This window comes from Agelaius phoeniceus, chromosome 13 (genome assembly GCF_051311805.1).
Source record: "Agelaius phoeniceus isolate bAgePho1 chromosome 13, bAgePho1.hap1, whole genome shotgun sequence".
NCBI classification, from domain to species: Eukaryota; Metazoa; Chordata; class Aves; order Passeriformes; family Icteridae; genus Agelaius; species Agelaius phoeniceus.
The window spans coordinates 16,012,098-16,028,414 of record NC_135277.1 but is presented as its reverse complement, the minus strand read 5'-3'; the positions used below and the strand labels follow the sequence as shown (position 1 = coordinate 16,028,414).

The 16,317-nt window shown below is 43.2% G+C and overlaps 1 protein-coding gene across 3 annotated transcripts in view; it reads right to left on the bottom strand.

Moving 5' to 3' along the window:
* Positions 1-16,298, bottom strand: part of TMEM266 (transmembrane protein 266) — an 85,177-nt gene extending 68,879 nt beyond the window's left edge. For 2 of the 3 annotated variants that reach the window (XM_077185789.1, XM_077185791.1), the window contains exon 1: positions 16,133-16,298. The gene's annotated coding sequence lies outside the window, so the exon portion shown is untranslated. Of the gene's footprint in view, positions 1-15,524; positions 15,789-16,132 lie in introns of those variants that run through there. The other variant, XM_077185790.1, reaches the window with a different exon arrangement.
* Between the last annotated feature and the right edge of the window lie 19 nt (positions 16,299-16,317).

Here is a 16,317-nt window from a genome sequence, read left to right as displayed (position 1 = left end):
TCTGTCCCAGCAAGCTCCTGCTGCCACTGACAACAGCCAGAAAGTTCAGGGCAGGGACTGGCACAGAAAGGGACCTGCCCTCAGCCTCTGCAGCAATTCCACGAGTAAACTTTGGAGTAACTGTTTGGAGTAACTGTTCTACCCAACACTTACTAAATCATAGCAAAATGGGAAGAAACAAATAGCATATCCAAACCTCTCATGTATTTTCAATTAAAAGTCATGCATGTTAATTCCTAGGCTTCTCTTTCAATATACAGCCAGAGTAGTTCAATTGCAGTTAGGGAGATGATGGAGAAAAGTTATTCTCATTTAAAATGCCTGGCACTAACTTCAAATCAGATTCAGTGGCTTTTGCCAGTGTATTAAATAATTATAACAAATATCTATGAAAGGAGATACAATAATTTTCTGTGAACACTTCTATCACAGTGTCTGCTGGAGAAATGTACAATGGACGCTTATGCAACAAACTCTGCTACCCTAGGGCTCAGCACAGGCAGTGTATAAAACACACGTCTTAAAAAGCTTTGTTTAGTGACTATTTTCATCAGAACAGAAGATCATAAAGAAAACAGAGTCTCCCAATGTGGCTGGGAGACCCCAGCCACTTGCCCCACAAAAAAACCTTTGTCCTCTGTCCTTCACTATCCAGTGGCAGCACACAGGCAGAAAAGCTTTGGCCACTGTGTGACCCAAGGCCATCCTGCCACCCTCCCCAGCTCTACTGCAGCTGTATCTTATTTAGTACCTCAAGTCCCATGACCCATTTCCAATAAGGAGGTTCTGTCTAATACACTGAGCAGATAAAAGGATGCTTTTCAAGCAAAGGTTATGCAACAGATCCATACTGCAATGCAAGCCCCAGAACAGTAAACAAATGTCAAGATATAAATAAAACACATTTTTGCTCTTCAACCTGTAACACGTACCAGTCACCTGCTTGTAACAGAACCGTGACTGTTGCAGCTGCAAACATAAATTTTTGTTAAGATTTATCAATTCAGCAACCAAACTACTTTACCAGTATATTCACTAAACATTTTTAGGATATAAGAAACTCAAAAACATGCTAAAAACAGATGAGAGCAAAGAAGCTACATCTGTATTAGCTTTCTGGATTAAGATCATTAAAAGCTCGTGAAACAGCTCTGAAAATTTTCAGAAATAATTTGTGTATCACCATTGCACTAACCCCTCCAAACCAACCATTATCTGCTACACAATCTATCAAACTCAGCTGAAGACTCCCCAGCACTTTCCATAGAATTTAAATAAACTACTGAAAACATACTTCCTAACTAAACACAAAGCCCAAGACCACATAGGAAACAGATGCTAATATCTGGATTAGTATTCAAGTTTCCAACCTTTGATCTAGCATTCTGTTGATAAAAATCCTGCCACTTTCCAATAGAAGGAAAAACCTCAAGTGTTGTAAGTGTAGGTTTTTGAGTTTTTTTTAAGATACATATGAAAATATTCCAAAAATAAAATTAATTGCTTTTGAAATCTTATTTGAATCAGAAATATAAAAATCCAAATCCATACAAATTTTCCAATAAACCAAGAATATCTGTGAGGTATTAAGATGATACTGACATCAGGTGAGAGATTTACTGCATCTGTCACTGCAAAAACAAGCACTAGAAATGAGACAATCTGCTGCAAAGAGCAATACAGGATTTAAAGGGGCAATATATTGTGAGCCTTCATTTCTCATCTTCATAGCTCCAAAACACCTGTCCTTGGTAAAACATTCTCTTGTATAATTCTTCTCACTATCAACATACACTTTTAAAACAACGTTGACAATTGACAGGTTATGAACTGTAGAGCTCACAACACTTGAACAGTGGAGGGTAGAAAGCTTTCAGATGGTCCCAGGCATCTGCTCTCAGTGAGAGCTGCCAAAATCCACTGCAAACTCCACTGCAGCCCAAGATGGGAAAGGACAACAGAATCCTCTGGTTTTTAAATGAACAGAAATGAAACCCAGAAATGAACACAAAAAAGTTAGCCCATACTTCAGTTATTCACATGCTACTTAGAGACACATTAGGTGATTTAGAATGTGGTTTTTAAAGTGAAATAACCCCTGGTCCAAAGCACTTAATCTAAAGTGAGGCATTGTTTGCAGTAGTAAGATCACACTGCTTTGAACAAGCATAGATTACACACCTTATCAACACAGGCTGCTTTAATGGACCTACCACACTGAGGCTAACAGAGAGAAACTGCAGGACAGCCAGCATGAGAAACAGGGAGTGCTTCAGGATAGGAAAATTTGTCTTGAATGGAAGATATTCCATTAACAAGTCATTTCAAGAGGCAGTAATATTGGAAACGCTCTTCTGTAGAGCACAAAACACAGAGATGTCCAAAGGAAGTGTGATGCCACTCAGAAGTAGTATCAGGCAGCATCCAAAGGGCAAAAACACAGGCAGGCCAAACCAGAGTTCACCCTCAACCAAGAGCAGAATCCTTCAGGAATGCATGGGACCAAGGCAACCACTGAGATGAGATCAGTGCAGGCATCCCCACCCTTCACTTCCATTTCCCCCCTGCCTGCCCACTGCTGCAGGCAGAGCACACAGCTGCAGGGCAGAACTATTTTCTCCTGCTATTAACAAGAACGTGCCTCCTTTCAAAATCCCAAGGAATAGCTGTACTCCAGTGTGCTATGTAACTGCAGCATCATATTTCACTCATGTAAGGAGTCAACCCATTCATTTTCCATTAAATTAATATGCCTTCCTTTGTTCTGGGAAAAAAAAATATGGTGAGCCATAAAAACAAAACACACAGACACATTTTTCCCATCTCTGCTTCCAGAGGCCATGGCTAAGTGAAAGAAAAAATTGCTTTACTGTGTCCAGGCTAATAGTTTCCTCTCTGAATTAGCACTCAGGATTACCCCAGTTTGTGCTGGGCTTTGTGACTAGTTGCCATTGCCCAGGTACAGCTGTACAAACTGCACTCTGCAATGCAGCACAGAATTAACTATTTAACTTAAACCCAAATCCATTCTCCCTACTTACTGAAAACCAGCAGCTGACGAAGTATGGATCTGGCATTCACTCACATGCAATAAAATTTGCTGCAAGTATCTAAAAATACACTTCCTGGCTGGCAGCCCAAGGAACCAATCAATGAAAGTTCAAGAGGTGTGTTTCACAGTCCAGATGTTCTCAAACTCTGCTCCACTGACAACTTAGAGAGATGGCTGGTCACATTATGCTGACTTTTCTCCCCTTTGTTGTACCAGCTTGTGTCCAGAAGATGAAAAGCACGTTTCAAATTCTTTAAATATTTCTCCTTAAACATCTCCTTTTGCTAGAGTTAGCATAAAAATATCACAGCAAAACAATGGGATAAGAGGCTATCCCAAAGCCAACCTGGTGGAAAGTACAAATCAAACTTGAAGCTCTGCAGCAGGATGAACTTAATGAGAGCTCCGAAGGCAGAAAAATTACAGGATCCACATGTGCATACACACATTATAGATAATGACAAGAAGTCCACCTGGCTGAAATGCTTTTCTTAACCCCACCTATTCACTTTGTCAGCAGATACAATGTTGAAATTTGTGAAAACTGGAGAAGGGACAGAGTGCTAACCTGCTTATTTAAGGGTAAAACTTAGTAGGATTTTCTAGGTAAATAAATTGTAATTGTGAACAGTGTTACTAAATCTTATTTCATTAAAAACCCATGCCTGAATTATTTCCTCTAACACTTCAGTTGTATAATATACAACTTAAAACAATCAGTTATAAATTATTATAGAAATGCAAAACTGTATCTCAGAAAAAAGATGAAAACAAATTTAAACACACTTATCCATGCACCAAAACAAACACAAAACAATCAAAACTGACAAAAACCTAAGCTTGAAAACACTCCATACTCCTTGCACAGGGGATACACAAACTCTAGCTTTGCACATAAAAATGTTGTCATCCATCCTTTCACCTGGATTTTAAATTAACAATTAGCAACTTTAACACCTTTGACACCACACACCACAACAGGCACAAGGGAAGCAGCTTGGTCCAGCATGTAGGTCCAGTAGCTGCTGCTACACAGAGACCTGCCCTTGCTGGAATCACAAGAATGCTCATAGCTCAGTCCTGAGAGGGAAAATGAATGGAATGTTTAGCTTGATACAAGGAAAAATCGTTAGAAATTGCATACCATGCAGCTTCATTGCCCTTAGCAGAGAAACTGAAAAACAGGTCATGTATGGCACCTTTTATACACCATTTTTTATTTTGATCTTGGCTTGCAAGTCCTTTGTCTCTCCCCTCCTTGCAAAGGCTCACCAATCTGTGAGCATACCCAGAGCAGCCTCTGAGGCTCTTCTGCTGCATTTTCCAGGGAGCAGCCCCAATCTTGCCAAGTCAGAGGAATCACCGATCCATCATTTCTGCTAGCATGTTACAGAGCAGAGGACTAAAGCAAAATTCTAATATTCAGTGCTTTTCCATGAAAAAAAGTGCTCTGCAACTTAACTCTGCTCTGTCTTTCTTTCCCTGAACAGAACTTTTGCCCTTGGTTTTATGTCTCTGCTTCAGACACAGGGCTGCTTGATGATAGCAGGACATGCATTACATTCTGTGATTTCTTCAATCCTAAATAACCCGGACAAACTCCTTGCTTTTAGTAAAACAATTGTATGCACTACAATTTCTCCTTGAACACCAAAATTCCAACTCTTACCTACTAGGTCACTGAATTTTCAAGTAACCATTTTCAATGTAAGCCACAGTGCTCTAGCCAGGTACTCAATTTCTGCTGTGAACAAGAATTTGTTTTCACCCAGAGGTTCATGGGTCTGCAGCACAGGTCAACAGCTTCATGCACTACACAAACCCTTCAGCCAATATTCTGCTAGCAGATTCCTTTACAGACAGGCTTCTAAATCAACCCAACCCAAAACTACTGCTGTGGCTAAATATGGGGCTCAGGTGAGCAGGGGAGAAGTGATTTCCTTAGCTCACCATCAGTCTTGTTGTCTGAGGAGTTACTGAGATCATGGATGCTGCTGCCTTGGTCTCTACTTTTCACATGTCTTTTAGCAGATATATAGAGCAAGACAGATTGCTTTATGTATGATAAATGCTACCATCACTGCCATCTCCTTAGGGAAGGCAGAGTGCTGATCACAGCTCAAATGGGTATTCAGCTCATATGGAAAATACAACTTCCCTACTGCAAGGCAGGCTGATCTTCTGCAGGCTAAACAGCCACAGATAGAGAATATGTGTTTTGATTAGCTGACTACACTGCACTTCATAAAAAAACCCATTACTTTGGGTGGGTTTGATCACTTTTGTTGTCCTTTAAGGCAGTCATTTTATCACCTTACTGCTTTTCTTTTAAACTCCATCTTGGGAAAAAGAAAGTAAGACAAAACCCAGAGGAGCAAGGTCTGTTCACCATCACCTGCTCCCCAGCCTGTACAACACTGGGCACTGTAGCACTGGGGATCCTCCCAAGCTGACAGTCACCTCCAAGCATAAGCTTACAGGAAGGAGTGCCCAAGGAACCTGCAAACTTACTTGAGCTCATATTCTGACATACTCATAAAAATTACCAGCTATTGACACTGCAGTCAATAATTTCATATTACACCTTGGGATCGTTAAGGATTAAAAAGCCTAAGTAAATATTCATGCAGCAGAAATACTCTCTCCTCTAGATAAGCAAAATAAGGTGTGGTGTGTGTGACACAAAGACATGGCATTTCTCTCATAAATCCTATTTGCCTGTAATCATACTCTTGTTCTCCCTTCCCTTCCTGCCCACCAGCAGGTCAGAAAGCTTCCAAACTGTTTATTCTTCTGGGCATTTTCTGTTTGGTTTGTTTTTAATACTGTCTATGTTAAAACAGTCTATATGGTCCCAAGCATTGCTGCAAACACCCATACAAAATTAAATTCAATAAACCAAAAAAAAAAAAATCTCTCCAACACCTTCAGAACTGCAGGTATGATACAGTCAGTGAGACCTGCACAGCAGAAGAGGCAGTCTAGCATCCTAGAAGCTTTTACTGAACTCTGTTCTATTTAGTTCTTACATCAGCTGGATAGCAGATGATTTAAAATACAAATATTCTATATCATATACTTCCAATCTAGGCTCTGAATGCAAACAGTACCATTATCTGCTTAACAAAGACCAATTATTCACTGAATAATCAAGCTACTGTGCAAGTTCTGAATACCTGTAATATGTTATTTGATAATATGGTGCCTTCTGACCTAGACAGTGCTGCCTACAATATATAATTAAAGGTTTCAGATACATTCTGCTTCTCTTCTGCCAAATGTTGTTCATGCAGTATGCCTTATATACTCAGTGAAACTAAGAGAAAAACAGCCTTTTTCAGACTGAAGTGCTTTGCTAAACCATTTAAACACAACCAGCCCCAAGCTCAGATGTCCATCTAGGGAAGGAAAGTACCACTGCCATCAGTTTTTCTTGCAATATCGAATCCTCCATTTTATAACTTCATATCTTGAACACTGGCCTTCCCTTTTTTCTACCTTCATTCTAGGAAACAACACTTGGCATTGCCTTATGATAGCATTATAACCAAGATAAGTATTTAATTTCATTAGACATCACCAGAAGAGAAAGCTCCTGCCCCACGCAGCCACCAACAAAAAGGGAGTATGTTTGAAAGTGATTTTTAAAGCTTGTGAAATACACAGGCACTGGGGTATAAAGTCCTCCCTCTCTTGACAAAATGCACTGTGCAAACCTGTATTTCCCAGTCAATTTGTCCCATGTACCTTAATCCTTATCTGGAGGCATGAAGCAGAAGAAAGCTGGCTGACTTCACTGTTCACTCAGCCCATGAAATCTCTCCATCAAGGCAGCCCGTGGAAGCCAAGAGTTTGCAGTGCTTTTAGATGAGACTGTGGAGCCTTTCTCTCCCACTAGAGATGCACTTACTTCATTTAACCCAGCAAACATCACTCACATCCCAGCAGTCGCCCGGGCACTCAGAGACCTGGCTGCATTTGCAAATGCTTCAAACAAATAACCAATTAGTCTTTGCTTGCTAGTTCACTATACCCAGTGCTTTCAGATTTGGGCCTTGGCAGGCTACCACCTACTTGGGCTGCAGCCCTTTCCCCCTGAAAAAGGAAATTATCTTATACTGAAAGCAGTTCTTCAAAAGCAACAAGCCTATCTATGCTTCAGAATGAAGTGCTGCAGTCAGATTGGGTAAAATACCCAACTGCTAATGGAAAAAACTCCAAGTTTCTTTCCATCACTCCCAAATTTCAGAAAAGCACAAGGGAGCTGCTGCTGAGCATTTTTAATCAAAAGAGAATGCAATTAAAAAATAAACCAAACATCACCCTTACAACTGGACAGTCCATAGCTAGAGATTCAAAGGGCTGTAACAATCCCTGAGCTCCTGTTCCTTGGGCTCTGGAGGGAACCCTTTGCCTGGCACTCCAGGCCTTCCCAGCATTTCAAAGAATACCTTCATTTACACATCAAAACTCCTGCCTGCTGGCAGGATATGAAGCCTGGGTACCAGCCTAAAAGCAGCACTTCAAGACAACTGTCATAGTCTCTTCCTTAGCTAGAACCATGGCTCTTTACCTGCTCACAGTTAGTTCTTTTTCTACAGCAGAATAATAGATGCAGGAAGATGGCCAGTATCATTAAACTCAAACTCTTTAGAATCTTTAACTAAATATAATCTTTTTCAAATGTCAGTCTCAGGAGTCACTATGGTGACTATTCTGACTTCTAAAGCAGAGAGAAACTGCCTTACCAGTTACTTCTATCTCATGAGAAGCAAGCTACTAAAGGAATTCTTTCTCATTTTCACATTAAAAAACAAGAGCAGGGAGACAAGTTTGGTGAATATGCCCATGAATCTCACTCAGCATGTAACATTTAGATTCATCACAGATTTATCCCACAACGAACTTTGAAATAAAATATATCTCAGAAAACTTCAAGACAAGTCATATGACACCATGCATTTAAAAAGCCCAACTACTACTCAGGAAGTATCCTCTGATGCTCTGAGCTAAAGAAATGGACCTAAAAGAAAAGCTTTGAATTTTTCTGTGCTAGCCCTCCTTATTTTCTTCTTCTTCTTTTGAACTGGAAAAAAGTTCTGCAGGGCACAAGTCATTCACCAAGGCAGTGCAAGGTGCAGCTCAGCAGGGTTTTAGCAGAGCTGGCTGCCCCAGTGCTGCTCCAGCAGGGGCTTGGCTGCAGATCAGCAGCACAGAGGCCACAGCTCTCCCCCAGACCCAACAGAAGCCATGAAATATTTCCTCCTCCCCAAATCTACTCGGAATCCCCACTGTCAGCCCAGTTTTACTGCTGTGTACTGAGGGCTGAATTCCCATTTTAAAATACTTGGAAGACATATTAATGCAGAGAATATCTACTCAAAACAGTTCCTTTAGAGCAAACCTCAAACTTCGGATTTTTTTTTGAAACTTAAAATGAACTTTTCCCATTGCATGATGCAGTACAGAACAAAAGTTTTTCAGAAAGCTATCTATAGTCCTTTAAATAGGCTCTTGGAGGAAAAAAGGCAAAACATCTCAATACTTACAATATTTAAAAACTTGACTGCACTTCTATTCAAAACAAAATGAAAACTTTAAAGAATGCAGTGAAGAAACTCTAGCCACTGTCCTCCACAAAGACAAAACTCTTCTTTCCAGTCCACAAGCACTTTCATATCACAGTGGAATCACTGCAGCAGTACTATATAATAAATATGCATGTAATAATCCAAAGTCAGGATCCCCGATCTAAAGAGCAAGGAAGATTGTTTCAGATAAATTACTTTCTTTTGACTGATCTTCTATTTCTGCAGCCAGCTGTTCCAATTTAAAAAAATATAGGCTTTTCCATGGGGCTACATGAAAAACAAGCTCTTGACTCACGCAATAGAAAATGTACAGAAGTTAACCTTCCTAACTGTAAAATAAACTGAATTTAAAACTGCTTTCACAGGTACTCTTGTCTGCAGATAAGGTATGAGAATATTACAGCATAAACATCATCACCTAATTGGTTTTTTTCAGCGGTATTTCTTTAGATAGCTAGAGGAAAGCTAGGTTATTATTATTTCAATGTGAAATGTGATAACAAAAACTTACATGTGCTTATGGTGCCAAAGACAGTAAGACTTCTCTTTACCACTGTTGATCCTTGATATGCAGGTAAACAAGAAATACCTGGGTATACCCACAATGCACAGACCTAAATTAACATCTGCTATGCATTTCAAGAGACTATGTGACAAGCTTGTGCTAGGATGCAAAGATGCCAATGGAATTTTATACAGTATTATCTCTGTAACTAGGGGGCTCCTGAGCACCTATCACCATTCACTATATTCTCATTAAAATGTATTTAGACTGCAGATCCTCTGGGACAGGACCTGTCTTTTATCTGTACTTGAAGAGTCTACTGCTCACACAATGAGGATCCCAGCCTTATTTGCTTTAAATACTAGCATAGCACAAGTTGGGGTTTATTTAATGTAGAAGATTGAAAATATTCAGAAAGAGCCCTTTGTGTTCATTCTGTGCTTAATTCACATTTACAGCTCAGTAGAAACACTTCAGCTGTCATTCTAGTAACAGTTTCTCCTACCTAAGAAATTCAAGATGGGGCCAAATTTGCCTGCATAATGATTTCACAGTAAGTGGCAACCAGATGGACAGCACACTGCCATATGCTCCCCTTTGCTCAGAGGTGGAAAAGTGAGCAAACAGAACCACAAAAAAAGAACAGAGAGTAGGGAGAAAAATATCTCTGCAGTGTGCCCATTAATTCATGTACACATCCCTTCCTACCAGGAGCAAGCACCAACTCCCCTGCTCCTCATAGGTGAGGATGTGAATTCAGGGGAGCAGCAATCAGGGCACCCTGAGCAGCTGCTGCCCCGTGGGGAAGGGAACCAGCACCAGCATGGCCCTGAGAAAGGAAGGGAACAAGGGCTTCTCTCTGGAGCCTGCACTCTGGAATGAAGCACCAAGAGCCCAGAGGCTCACAAGTTCTACCCACTCTTTTTTTTTTTGCCCAGAGATAACATGCATCAAAAACTTTTAAGTAAACCTTGCTGCTGCCCATGTCCTGTACTGCTCTTTAGTTGGAGGAGACAATCTGGCCATATTAGAATGTCTCCAAGGAGTACCTGCCCTTTTGAGCTAGTTCTAAAAATAACACCTTTCCAAGTTAAACGTATCTATTTAATTACACTACTGCCCCTGCTCCAAAAGTCCTTCCTCTTATGACTGGAAAAAAAAGAAAAAAAGAGAGCATTCAGATTTCTGCATGTGGCAGCCAGTAGCAAAAGAAAAGCAACAAATATATGCAAGAAAAATCGTTCAGATTGGCTTTTTTTTAATACACTTGTGCAATTAACACGTGAACTTTGACTGTATCTCCCTCTCCTGTTAAAAACTGCTTTCAAAACTGTCTACTTTTATCATTCCAGATAAAAATGCAATTCTTTACTACATCTGGGTTGTAAAATGCAGGCAGTTATTATATACAGAGAAAAATTATGCACTGCTTGCTGAGACACACCACATGCCTCATGTTTACATCCTGTATGTTTGCTAACTTTAATTATTACAGACAGACAGGAGCTCTTTAGTTCACCCAAAGAGCTTTCTTTACACTTGTGCCATCAGCTAAATTGACTGGTAGTCCAAATAATCGCTTTTCTGTAAGAAGTAATTCGATAAATTTGAACAAAAGCATTGAAGGAAGAATTATAAAATAATTCAACAGTAAAGGTCTCACTAACTTCAATAAAACTTGTATTTTGCTATTTTTATGCCCGAATTTTCATTTTCTATTAGTGGAAAAACCTGGTAGGCACACTTAAATATCAGACACATAACACTTTCCACTACAAAGACTTTCACAACTTTTTTGAGAAGCTCTGACACTTGCCTCGTCTGCAGGCAGCCTTTGAAGTTCCCTGAACAGCAGAGATGATCTTTGTCTCACAGCAATCCATTCAAGTTAAACTGAACTGTTTTCCTATGCCTGCTTGCTTTTTTAATCAAGTATTAAACAGGGTGGCCTCTCAAAAGCCAATCCAAATGGACACAAGCTCCCTGTGCAAAGGGCTGGGCACCTGGTGCCTCTGGGAGAACAGAGGCAAGCGTGCTGGGAGCACTGCAGGCTGCTGGGGCAGGACACAGGGCAGAAAGGAGGATGAAACAGGTCAGACTTCACCTCTTGTTCCCCTGCACAAAGCACAGACCCAAAGGTCCTTCCCCCATTCATCCAGTAACAACCTCATGAAATAAGGCAATTACCCAAATTAGAAATCGCCACTGAAGGCTCAAATCCCATTTAGGGATTTTTTTAAAGTCAACAAGGGAAGTTTATACCTCCATGTAGTGTAATTTTACAAAATAAAACCCAAACAAACACACAAAAGTGGCTAAGCCTCCCAATACCAAGAGGTTCCACGTTAGAAACTAATTTGCAAGAAGGTTATTTGGGCTGAAAGTAAAGCTCTTGAAAATTCAGAAGCACCATGTTTAGAACAGCCTATTACTTCAGCTCCATTTGCATTAATCCTGCTCTCAACTATGAAGATCACATACCACTCTTCCTGCAAATCACTGCCTCATTCACCGAGCAGGGTGGCTCAGAACACAGAACTGGAGCTGCACAACCCTAATTCAGGTATTTGCTGATTTACAGGACTAGCACTGCAACCAATGGATTTGAACATGCATTTCCAAAGGCACTTTTATTTGTCTGTGATGCTATAGGCACACACACTGCTTTACAGATCTAAGGAAAGATACAAAAAATGCCCCAAAGAAATTTTGGTTGAAACACATCAAAGCAATGCTGAACTCTAGAACATAATAAAATGCAAGTGAGACAGAGGAATAAACCAAGAAATAAGCTGATGTTGCACTTTATGATGCTTACTTGATAAACATTATTGACAAGTATCATCAGAAAGCCTCCACTGCTATTTGAATTTATTTGAATTTACAAGGCCTGACTTCACTCTATTCATGCAAACCCAGTGATTTCAATGGGATTACATGGAGGCAACAGCTTTCACTGGGACCTTATAACAAAATTAAGAATTAAACCCTAAGACATCAACTTGCCACACCAAACCCTAAGCCCAGCAAATGGGTGGGCTGAAATATGACAGACTGAGGTGACCCTGCTGCTGCCCACAACACACCAGCTACAAATCTGGAGAAAAAAAGGTTTCAATTTGTTGTCATTGTATTTCAAAAGTCCCATACCTTCTTGGTGATTTCTCATGGGCATCTCCTCATAGCACTGACTCCTCCTTCACAGCACAGCCAACAAACTCCATCTCTCTTCACAACTCAGCCAACAAACTCCATCTCTCTTCACAGCACAGCCAACAAACTCCATCTCTCTTCACAGCACAGCCAACAAACTCCATCTCTCTTCACAGCACAGCCAACAAACTCCATCTCTCCTCACAGCTCAGCCAACAAACTCCATCTCTCCTCACAGCTCAGCCAACAAACTCCATCTCTCTTCACAGCACAGCCAACAAACTCCATCTCTCTTCACAGCTCAGCCAACAAACTCCATCTCTCTTCACAGCTCAGCCAACAAACTCCATCTCTCTTCACAGCACAGCCAACAAACTCCAACTCCCTCCTCACCCAGCTGCCCCACTCTTTTGTAGCATTCATCTTCTTATTGGACACAGCTGTGGCCTATTAAGGGCAGGCCTGTTCCTAATCTTTGGTGATTGGTACAGCTGCAACTCCTCAGGTGTGAGACTGCCTTCTGCACTATCTTTATTTTCTTACATTCTATCCCTCCACATCAATTCACCTTGGACAGAAACCTCTAGAGCCAAAGAATGAACAACAGCAAAGTTCTACCCCAGAGCAGTAAGAAGCCAACCTTTTACTATTTTTTTACTCTTCTTCTCTTGAAAATGGAATTTCACCAAGTATGCTCATATCCACCTACTTCAAAAATAGTCCCAAAAGTTCAGAAATTTTTTACAAGTCAAAAAATTCAAAACTCCCCATTTTCCAACACCAGTGATTATTCCAGACTTATCCTCCTACTACTGAACCTAACAAGAGTGTGGCAAATACCCTTCAGCAGCATACACAATCAGTCTAGAACCAGTGAGGAGAGGAAAAGGAGGAATTAAACCTCAGTCCTCCTCTCATACACCAACTAGAAATGTAGATTCTGCAAATGGCACTTATTGGACACTTTAGATGTTAACCCATGCAGCAGAAAGGAGTCCAGCTTGGTCTCCTATGTCAATATTGGTTCTGCAGTGCTCATAGGGATAAAGTATTTTTTCTGTTTGTTAATCCCATTGTCCAGGAAGCAGTTGAGCTGAGCACCACTGTGATTGAAGTAACACCCCGTTTGCTGCTCTGATAAAAGATGCAGTTTTGTCCTGTGTAACACAATTCAATTAATTCTTGTGCTATTGCCAGGTAATGCAACTAATTTACACGAATCCTGATGATGCAGGTAAATTTTAGTCGTGTCAGGATCTCGCAGGGCAGTGCAGCTTCTCCTCCAGTGTGGAGCTGATCACGTGCAGGAACAGGGTAACCATGAGCTCCATCCTGCTGGAGATGTTGTGAGTCCTGTCCCCCTGTGATGCAACACCACTGCAGCCTCAGGCTCCGCAGTGAGAGCCCAGCAGAGACAAACAGCAAGCTGCAGGTAGCCAGGTTTGGGGGAGCCACCACTGAACCCACCTGGTGGAACAGCACTGGGGGCCAGGAGAGCATAATGAGCTGTAAGCATCTTGTACAGGGCACCTTCAGAACTGTAATCACACTTACAGCCAACCAACCTTTGGGAACAGGCACAGTGAGAGGGGAGACAGCTACGGTTATGTTCTGCATTTATGCTGTCAGTCAAGATCTGAAAATACTTCAGCTGAGTAGCAGGCTTGCACTTGTACTCACACTGCAAGCATACGTAGCTCACATCTTAATTTTCTTACCGGCCTTTTCATAAACCAGTGCCAGTTCAGATCTTTATCGTACCTACTACTCCAGTTTTGTGGCTGAAATAGCAGATGTGTACTCTTGCTTCACATCCCTGCTGTCCACTGCTGTCTTTAGCACAATTACTACCTGATAACCACATCTCAATTTGTGTGCAACTTCCACCTCTTTTCACCCTTCAGGCGAAAACAGCATCTTGCCCTAAACACTTTTGCATCAGGACAGGGCTGCAAAAACTCCACTTTGTTCAGAAACCCAGAGGAATGAGTAAGATGAGTACACACATGCATTGCTTCGGGAATGGGCTCCTCACTCACACCATTCCCTCGCTGACTGTGGGCACACTCTTCCCAGCATTTAGGAACCATGACACGTTTCAAGCAGCACACACTTGCTTCTTATTCTGCATCCTCTGTAAATGAGAAGTATTCCCCCCCTTCTCTGCACAGAGTATTCTGCCTCACAAGACAGACATTGTTTGCAGCATCAAGACACACATTTTACCATACAAGATACCTGGTGCACAATGCTAATTGCAGTATCTCCTTACAAAGCACCTATGTGCTACTATTTTGTACAGTCTAATTTATAACCCCCACCTAACGTGACTGTGGTAGCAAAAACCCTTTTACAAGTGTCCTGCAGGAACTCTCAGCATCTTCACAGGAGCTATCAAAAAATTATTATCAGTACTGTTTCATCTAATCCACACTTGGTTAGTAATGTTATTACAGCATGTTAAAAGTACAGAGGCTGCTTACCCCTCTTTGTTCAAATTCCAGTAATAAGTGTTGCAAAAATAGCAGGATTCCTAAGAGTCACATAGCAAAGCGGCAGTTTCTGACTATGTGCCTGAGAGAGGTGCCCTGCGTTCCCACAAATGAGCCTTCTCTGCTGATTGCATTCACAGCTGTAAAGGCCCCCACACCATTACACATTTTACTTCTTTTACACATAAAATCTTCTGCAGCTGTTACAACTGGTGTCAGGTGCATGCTCTAATACAGAGCTCGTATATCGGTTTGCTCTTAAACTTTCATCTAAGAACCAAGAAATTCTGGAGATACGCTTAGCAGAGCCTTTTCCTAACTTCAGAATGCTAACAAGCTTTGAAACCATGCATGTTCACATACTACTATTTTTAAGAAAATTTATTCTGACGTGCTGTCCCATTACAGCTCATCAGTCCCCACAATTTACATTTCATCTCTACAAATCTAACAAAAAGGCCTGTTAAGTTTATTACATATTAAGGAAGGCAAACCGAAAATTCCCTAGTAAAGAGCACTCTAATTGGATTTCGAGCCCAGAAAAGAAACTACTATTCCTTTTCTCGTTGGGGCAAGCAATGATGCTACTCCAGGACAGGGGGTTTGCAAGAAGCAATGCAGCACCTTACAGATACAGAGTACTCTTGCGTGAAGACACTGCTGAGGCACCACCGTTGGGTGGGTTTGCACACACACACACAATAAAAGCAACTTTCCCGCTCAGGCATTACCGGGGCTGTTCGTATTCGGGATCCGCACATCCGAAGTTGTCCGGCCCGTCCGGAGGCGCGCGGGCCGGGCCGCGATGCGTGAGGCGCCCCCAGCGCCCAGAGCCCCCCCCGGCCCCGCCGAACGCAGCTCCGGCCCCGCAGTACAGGCGGAGCGACCCTCGCACCGCCCCGGCCGGGCCGCGGCTCGGCTGACCCCGCGTGAGGGGGCTCGGGCCCCGCCGCAGGCCGGCCCGCCGCACGGCGCCCTCGGGCCCCCGGCCCCACCGCCGGCAAGTTGGCGGGAGGCGGCGCCCGCCGCCAAACTTTGTCCGCCGCGGAGGGGCTCACCCGCCAGCGCGGCCCCCGCCGCCGCGGCGCGGGGAGCTCGCCGGACCGCCCAGCCCGACCCCGGGGACGGCGGGGCGCGCGGCGGCCCCGGGGGGCGGAGGGACCGGGATTCCCGAGCCGCGCACGGCCGCGACGGGGCACGGCACGGACCCGCCGCCCGCGCTGGAGCGCGGTACGGTCCCGCGGCTCGGGCACGGCCGAGACCCGCAGCCCGCGCCGGGGCACGGCGCGGACCGGGGCTCCCCGCTCGCGCCTCCGTCCCCGGGGCTCCCCGCACGTACCTGCTGCCCGCGGCACCCGCGCCGCCAGCGCCCGGCGCGCGCCCCGCGCGGGACCGGCGGCCGCGGGGGGAGGAACCCGGGGACCGCCCGCGCGCGATCCCGCGCGCGCCTCCCGCCGTTCCTGCCGGGTCGCCTTGGAAACGCGGGGCCGGCGCGCGGGGTCGGTCCGCGGGAGCGGAGGGGGC